Source organism: Asterias rubens, chromosome 10, assembly GCF_902459465.1.
Source record: "Asterias rubens chromosome 10, eAstRub1.3, whole genome shotgun sequence".
In the NCBI taxonomy this organism is placed as follows: Eukaryota; Metazoa; Echinodermata; class Asteroidea; order Forcipulatida; family Asteriidae; genus Asterias; species Asterias rubens.
Window position 1 is genome coordinate 2,613,404 of NC_047071.1, and position 8,428 is coordinate 2,621,831.

Here is an 8,428-nt window from a genome sequence, read left to right on the forward strand (position 1 = left end):
TGGTACCAGCTGAATATTAAGCATTGTCGATGTGCTAATTGAATCATAACCAACAATGTGCCAGTACCTTGACTTCAAAACACAGTCACCCGCCCCCGGCCAACGAGGCACTATATTGGCAATTTTTCCTCTGCCGAGTTCCGTTCTCATAATAGAATTTAGCAAGTCATATACTCTGCTTGAAATCATTATGTTCAGTTGAATGAGTTCGATTCAATAGGGTCTACATGTGCACTGAATGAAATTTGGGTTGATCAGGAATATGAACTCTACGTCGGGTTCACCAGGACACGTTTTGCCCACTGTTTTGTCAGGTGAGATTTCACACCTTTTAGAACACTAGAAGAAAAAGTTACGAAGTTTAAGACGGTTTTAATTGACTGTATGCCGATGTTGGGATTCTAACCTGCACATAAAAAAAAGCGACTTTACATTTTCCTTTAATGGCTCGAAGTAATGATGTTTTATTTGAGGCCCAAATAGTTAATATTTACGTAAATACCCTTTAGGGCCACCATAGTTGTGTCATCATCAATGTATATCTTCGTAAACTAGTAGGTTATTGTGAGAAGGTTAATTTTGTATAGGCTGCATTATATTTGTGTATCAAGATCTTTGTGTTCACTATCGTGGACAATAACTTGCTGGCGTTAAACTATGAAGCTAATAAACGTATAACTGCACAACGCGGGAAATGTCACCATAAACACAATGTCGTTTTGAAATATGAATCCATTCCTCAAGAGCTTTTTCCGAAATCCATTGCATGTTTGATTATAACTTTCACAAATTATTTAAGATAAAACCTTGAAAGCAGACGTTTGAATATATTGTTCAAACCTTTAGAATTGCCGTATTTTCCGCTAACCCTTTAAAGGCAGTGGACACTATTGGTAATTACTCAAAATAATTATTAGCATAAAACCTCACCTGGTAACGAATAATGGGGAGAGGTTGATAGTATAAAACATTGTGAGAAACGGCTCCCTCTGAAGTGACGTAGTTTTCGAGAAAGAAGTTATTTTCTACGAATTTGATTTCGAGACCTCAATTTTAGAATTTGAGGTGTCGAAATCAAGCATCTGAAAGCACACAACTTCGTGTGACAATGGTATTTTTTCTTTCATAGTTATCTCGCAACTCCGACGACCAATCGAGCTCAATTTTTCACAGGTTTGTTATTTTATGCATAAGTTGAGATACACCAAGTGAGAAAACTGGTCTTTGACAATTACCAATAGTGCCCAGTGTCTTTAAATTGCGGTTATTTCCGCTCTAAGGTGCGCAAGAGTTCTTTTGGGTTCAACGCGTGTTGCTTCCAGCTGCATGGAATTTCACTCCTGAACTAGTTGGTTAATGTAATGATTAATCATACACGAAATGAACCTGTTTGCAAAAGAATGATGGAGTGATCTCTTGAGGGGATGCCGCGGTGCTTTTTTGAGCGATTGAAAAATGAGGGTATACTTAAAGGTCCAAGTGGTCATTTTTTTTCACTTTATAATTTCTCGGCTTATATGGTTTGAAATTAATCAAACATGACAGTCAGTACTTTGTATTATCTTTGAAGTGTCCCCTGAAATGTGTGTTATCCATAGAGCTAATTCTATCTAATTCTATACCAACTGGGGCGCAATTTCGTGACGTAGGCACTGAATCACAATGCACACGCAGTCACAGTGTGCACCATCTTGGTAGTGTTGCGTAATCAATGTCTTAAACCGTTTGTATAGATATTATTTCGTGGTAGCGAGATAATTTTTTCAAGGGAACGAAATAACTTTTCGAGGAACTAATATTTCGAGGGAATAAAAAAACCAAATTAACCCCCAAAAATGAAACTGTCCCTTAGTACGGGCTCCGTACTCCTTACGAGAAAAGAGCGTTGGCTCTCGCACGGTGTAATGAAGAATCATTCTTCTTCTTGTCTTAATGTGTGAATAATTAACTAAAACTTCATAATGTCCTAATAAAAAATAAAAACATAAAGAAACTTGCTTAAAATATTATCACACACAATGCATACGGTTTTCCTCTCTTTATATCCAAAATATAATCCCTTGTGAATCCTTCGTAAGGATTTCCTAATACCCTCTCCCGCTCCATCTCAAACTTGAATTTTCAACACGATGTTCCTAGTCTGTGTTGGTTTAATGAGAATCGTCATAGCATTCGTCAGAATATCAATTTTTACTGGGTGATGTTCTAACCTTTTCCAAGCTTAAAAAACCCGCGGCTTGTCATGTTTTTATAGCGCCAAACGACAACTCGGCAAATTTCACACATGATACACTCTAGGGCACGTCATAGATGGAAACATGGTTCAAAAACGTGCCTTCTATTAATTTCTTGTTCCCTTCCCTGCCAGATGTTTTCCTCCTTCCACTTGGCTGTGTATATGGGACATTCAAGAATACAGTTTTGTGATCATCCTCTTCTTCTTCGTCACTAAAATGTTGTGTCCGTGTTTTATTTTCAGACCTGGTATCGTGACAGGACTATTATTAGTTTTTACACAACTCAAACATTAAAGTGTTTGTTTCTTTTCCGCATACATTGTTAATGGAGAATCGATATGCCGAAACAGCATTCAGCTGCCATAAGATTATGTTGATATTTATGAGAACATTGTCACCTTTTCGATCTATCACTATTGACCCATTTGCATCTCACATTGATTAATTTTTGGAATCGGTACGTCCGTTTAAACAGGTTGGACACATTGTTGGCGCTGTTTGTAACAATCGCTAAGACTCTGACGTCGTTGCATTAATGTCAAACAATAGGCCCTGCATCATTTTGAAAAAGGATGCACACAAAGTCCGCTTTCAGTTTGGTAATGTACCTAGTTCCTGTAGCACATATCAGTTGTTATAATTTCAGCAATGTCATGTCATACAAACTTTACCTCAAAAGAGCCTCAGACGGGGCATATCGTCTTTTTATCTTCACTTCTCCCTCCTTTTTGTCAATTCCCTTAAGAGGATTCGAACCTACCAGGTGCCTCGTTGGCGCAGTCGGCAGCGCGTCAGTCTCATAATCTGAAGGTCGTGAGTTCGAGCCTCACACGGGGCATATGTCTTTTTATCTCAACTTCTCTCCCCTTTTTGTCAATTCCATTGAGAGGACTCGAACCTATACCAGGTGATGTCAAGCACGCTTTAACTCAAGTGAATGATTGAGTTTTTATAAAGGAGATTTGTTACGCCAACAAGGTGAATGCAAGCTGGGTCAGAAAACACGAACTACACAGTTTGTGGTTATTTATTCTGTTCTTTCTGAAAACCCTGCAAGCAATAATTTGTGCACGTAGCAATTCACGCCTGTATTCCAGTTTATTATCAAAAAAAATCAGGTGGTTGTCTTACCTGTCTAGACTCGACACTTAATGAAAGAAGCAAATTTCTAAATTTACTGGCCATCGGCGCTCCATCATTTAATTTACTAGCAGAAATGTTGAAATTAAAGCAATTTACGAAACTGATTCAGTAAACACGGTGCATGTTTTGAACTCAAATTGGGCGTCACAAAGTTGATATTTCGCGCTTCAATGATTGAGCAATCGGGGAGTCACGACTTTCTTGTCGCGACTTTCTTGTCGCCGGCCGCGCAGCTTTTTCATCCGAGAGTCAAAAACGGCTTATCTCTTTAAAATAACCTCTTGACGCCAGTGACGATATTCCCCTAATTCGGTGTGAACACAGTTGTACAGCTTTGGCAAACTGAGGCTTCTTTACAGCCGTAAGTTCACGGAGCTTCGTGCGTGCCCTCCCCATTAATATCATGATAACGAGACAATGTTTGTATGCCAAATGGAGTTATCTTTTTGAGGCGGTTCTCTTACCCTGGCAATACATCTTTGAACTCGACCTTACATCTTTAACAGCCAATAAAGGATGATCTCAAATATATAGATATTACAGTTTTCTAATAGCTGGAGTCCATATGAAACATTAAACAAATATAACGAGTCTCTTACCTCACGTTAAAACATGGTAAAAATGTTTTTTCTACAGAAGGCTTCTAGCAAAATTTCTGAAAAACGCGGGGTCAAACAAACCTGCGCGACAAAGAAATCGTGACGTCAGTGGCGGCTATTTGGTGTGGAAAATAGCGCCCTCAGTTTGCCAAAGCTGTAGAACTGTGTTCACACCGAATTAGGGGAATATCGTCACTGGCGTCAAGAGGTTATTTTAAAGAGATAAGCCGTTTTTGACTCTCGGATAAAAAAGCTGCGCGGCCGGGTGCATTTTTGACTCGAGTTATTCGTTACTAAATACAAGTTTTGAGAGTAAAATGGTTATTAACCGGTATCTACGATGTCTATTTGGCCACAAAAAGGTAATAGTTGAAATATTGAGATCATCCTTTATTTGCTCTTTAGTTTCAGTGGGTGGTCGTTGTCAGATAAATCACCACTGTAACTCAACAGACCCCATCATAGACTTCTTCCTCCATGGTCTAGGTCACTCTCGATATCTGCATAAAGTGGTATGGCATTCTCGAATCTCCGTAGGCCCTATACGTAGGGTCGCCTGAAATTTGACTTTAAAGGCAAGGTATACCTGTGTTTTTTAGAACCGTTCGATTGTTTTAATCATATAAATAAATGTACACAATAAAACCAACATGTAAATATTGATTTTCATTTGTCGCCTTTTTTTAACATGTCGCCGATAATCCGGAGCGGTTATCCCACGCAGAATAAACCATCCGTATGGAATACACAAACTGAGAAACGTTAGTGACAGTAACGCTTCTCCAGTTCAGTTTTTTGTGCATACAAACTTCTTTTTCTATAATCACATTTAATTACTTCGAAGTAAATACTTTTTCAAACTGCTTTATTCTATTGAAAACTGATGTGGGCTTCTAGCCAAAAGTATTTTGTTAAGAGTGAATACCAAACGTGTACCAGTCCTTCTTTCGAACCCTGCAGCAAGTGACCCGTTTGTTGCAACGCCCCTAGTGGTACATTATTCGCACGTGCTAACAAGCTTTTTCCATGTTCAAAATCTTGACGTGAGGGAAGCCGTCAGGAAATGCTGACATTAGTTTAATAATTGTATTGTCTTAACCACATCGTACACACTGGTCAGCTCATGCCTAAATATCCTACAGCTGCGACCGGAGCCTTGCATAGGGACTTGGTTTCAGTCATTATTTAAACAAAAAAACTACTAAAACTGCACATTTCTTCACTGAATTCTCTTCACATCCTTAGGCATACTGGTTGCAGCGTTTTTGCTACCCGGAGGAAATGCTGTATTTGAAACTTAAACAACTCATCACCTTAGGTACACAAATAATGAAAAGCCATGACAATAAAACAAAATACAGAGTCACCCTTGACACAATCATTTAAAGCAGTCCCTTTTTGTGTTAAATTTCACAGTAGCTGTAATAGAGAATGTACTTTTCTAAAGTATTACCATTTCAAATCTGTAGCCCGTGACGACATAAACACACAAGTGCCACCAACGGTCATTTGATGCCATTTAATTAGCCTGGCGCTCATTCGGCTAAGTGCTTGTGGTGTGTTGCCTGTTTAGAACTGGGCTAAAACGACGGCCTCAAGTATGTGTGTACTTCGTGGTTGAATTGCATCCCCGGACATTCCTTAAAAGACACGGTGCAATGTGGAGATAACTTGAGGAGGTAGGCCTATTGCGTCTTGTCAACATCTCCAGTTTGATGGAAATCATCTTGGCGTTTTCAATAGCTCGCGAGTTCTCAGTTTATTTTAGACACCTTTTAGCTTGGGTCCCTTTTGACGGGAATCCACTTTTTATTGGAATCTAGCAAAGAAGTGCACACAGTCAACGTGGTTCACTTTCTGATTCTTAATTGAATTGAGTCTTAAAGTAAACAGAGAGGCTCTGCGTAGCTTGCACAGCTTGGAAAAATGCATCACAAGCAGGGCTGATGATCCGGTTCTTCTTGTTATTCCACCAACAGTCTAAAACTAGTGTAGAAAATCCTCGATTTCGGATTCGAATTGGCCTACCTCTGAGCGCCGGGCGAGACATCGGTCTTCAAATCTCTAGGTCTTGGGTTCGAATCCCACGCGCGGGATATCTTCATATCTCCCCTCCTTTTGTCAATTCCCTTAATGGGAGTCTAACTTATCAGGTGCAGTCTGCAGCGCGTCAGTCTCATAATCTGAAGGTCGAGAGTTCGAGCCTTACACGGGGCACATGTCTTTTTATCTTAACGTCTCTCCCCTTTTGTCAATGCCTACATGGGGATTTGAACCTACCAAGTGCCTCGTTGGCGCGGTCGGCAGCGCGTCAGTCTCATAATCTGAAGGTCGTGAGTTCGAGCCTTACACGGGGCACATGTCTTTTTATCTTAACGTCTCTCCCCTTTTTGTCAATGCCTACATGGGGATTTGAACCTACCAAGTGCCTCGTTGGCGCGGTCGGCAGCGCGTCAGTCTCATAATCTGAAGGTCGTGAGTTCGAGCCTTACACGGGGCACATGTCTTTTTATCTTAACGTCTCTCCCCTTTTTGTCAATGCCTACATGGGGATTTGAACCTACCAAGTGCCTCGTTGGCGTGGTCGGCAGCGCCTGACACGGGGCAATTTTTTCCTCTTTCTAAATCTTGTCCTTCCTTACCTGTTTGTTTTTTTACTTTAACCATCCACAACGTGACTTACTTGGCGCTCGTTGTCTCAGGCGTTGAGCTTTCCACCAGCCGACTTGTTGGGCGTAGTTGTAATAGGAGACGTCGCCCACCCATTTTAAGCGAAGTGGGCGGGGATCGGCCAACACCACGACCTGCCTCACTTGTATACTTGTCCGAGAAGAAATCGTCAGCCACCCACTGATTTATGTTCCTCTATGCAATACTATCCGGAGGACAGTATTGCATATGCAATAATGTCCGCCGGACGGTTTTGCATATGCAATCGTGTCTGCCCGGACGCTGCTGCATAATGCAAGTGTGTCCGCCCAGACACACTTGCATGTGCAGTTGTGTCCGCCCCCCGTGCAAAACCGTCCTTGCAGTAAATTAAACCCCCCTTGGTCGGCGGAATACATTCGCCATTTTGTCGGCCGTTGGGTTTTAGCTGCAATCATAAAATACGTGAATATTCATGCTGCATATACGTAGGTTCAGTGCATGCACGCTCGCTTACGCGCGCACATACTTGTACACAGTCTTGTACGACAGTATTGCATGGTGGACACAATTGCATCTGACACCCCCACTCAACATCCCTACCCCACGCCATGATTAATATTAAGATACACCCATGGGCTAACTCCATATTGTCTGTGGAGAAAAACATTATTAGTAGATCGTCAACAATGAACGGTGTATCTAAAATAAATTCTTCCTTTTCATTTCGAAGGGTTGTAGACCTCTCACTCTGACAGCCTGTATAGGGTTATGACCGTAGCAGCATTTTGGCCAATGGTAATTGCATTACCCATTATTAAATTAATATTTTCCAGGGTGTTCAGAAAGGAAAGATATTATCATCACTAAATGCTAGTGATTTGAATCTTGTCTATGGATGTGACATCCGCCTGTATTGATCAGCGGTGTAGATCAAGAGTGCACTGACCGCTGCGTTAAAAGAGCACGCGGTCATGAACTTTTGAAGAGGCATCACACGGGGCATATGTCTTTTTATCTAAACGTCTCTTCCCTTTTTGTCAATTCCCTTAAAATGGGGTTCGATCCTACCAGGTGCCTCGTTGGCGCAGTCGGCAGCGCGTCAGTCTCATAATCTGAAGGTCGTCAGTTCGAGCCTCACACGGGGCATATGTCTTTTTATCTTCACTTCTCTTCCCTTTTTGTCAATTCCCTTAAGGGGATTCGAACCTACCAGGTGCCTCGTTGGCGCAGTCGGCAGCGCGTCAGTCTCATAATCTGAAGGTCGTGAGTTCGAGCCTCACACGGGGCATATGTCTTTTTATCTTCACTTCTCTTCCCTTTTTGTCAATTCCCTTAAGGGGATTCGAACCTACCAGGTGCCTCGTTGGCGCAGTCGGCAGCGCGTCAGTCTCATAATCTGAAGGTCGTGAGTTCGAGCCTCACACGGGGCATGAGGTTTTTTAGCAAACTTTGATGAGAACGACTCTTTCGTCCGTGTATATGTCACTGTTATGGTACGCAGAGCCAGCATTGTTGTTGCGCAGTTGCCATTGAACACCGAATGTGTTTGAACCACAGACTCTGGGCTCATTGTTATGGTTTTATTGTTTGAAACAAAATACCGAACCCAAAGAAAGTGCTCGGACTTCTTTTATGAGAAAGGGCCAGTACGAGAGCTTTTAGACTTCGTGACCTCGTGTACAACACTACGTGAACAGAGATGACAGGAGACCCAACTCGTCCCAACTCGTCCCAATTCGTGCCAAACTGGGGCCTGGAATTTTTAGAGGCTGATTATGGACTCGCATTAATAAGAGC

At 41.7% G+C, this 8,428-nt stretch overlaps 6 non-coding genes across 6 annotated transcripts; all 6 read left to right on the forward strand.

The window, feature by feature from the left end:
* Positions 1-3,002: 3,002 nt before the first annotated feature.
* On the forward strand, positions 3,003-3,075 carry Trnam-cau. The gene has a single exon. It is a non-coding gene; the product is annotated as a tRNA-Met (tRNA).
* Positions 3,076-6,264: 3,189 nt separating this feature from the next.
* Positions 6,265-6,337, forward strand: Trnam-cau. The gene has a single exon. It is a non-coding gene; the product is annotated as a tRNA-Met (tRNA).
* A 69-nt stretch (positions 6,338-6,406) lies between these two features.
* Trnam-cau lies at positions 6,407-6,479 on the forward strand. The gene has a single exon. It is a non-coding gene; the product is annotated as a tRNA-Met (tRNA).
* Positions 6,480-7,704: 1,225 nt separating this feature from the next.
* On the forward strand, positions 7,705-7,777 carry Trnam-cau. Its single transcript has one exon. It is a non-coding gene; the product is annotated as a tRNA-Met (tRNA).
* A 69-nt stretch (positions 7,778-7,846) lies between these two features.
* Trnam-cau lies at positions 7,847-7,919 on the forward strand. The gene has a single exon. It is a non-coding gene; the product is annotated as a tRNA-Met (tRNA).
* Positions 7,920-7,988: 69 nt separating this feature from the next.
* On the forward strand, positions 7,989-8,061 carry Trnam-cau. Its single transcript has one exon. It is a non-coding gene; the product is annotated as a tRNA-Met (tRNA).
* Positions 8,062-8,428: the final 367 nt, after the last annotated feature.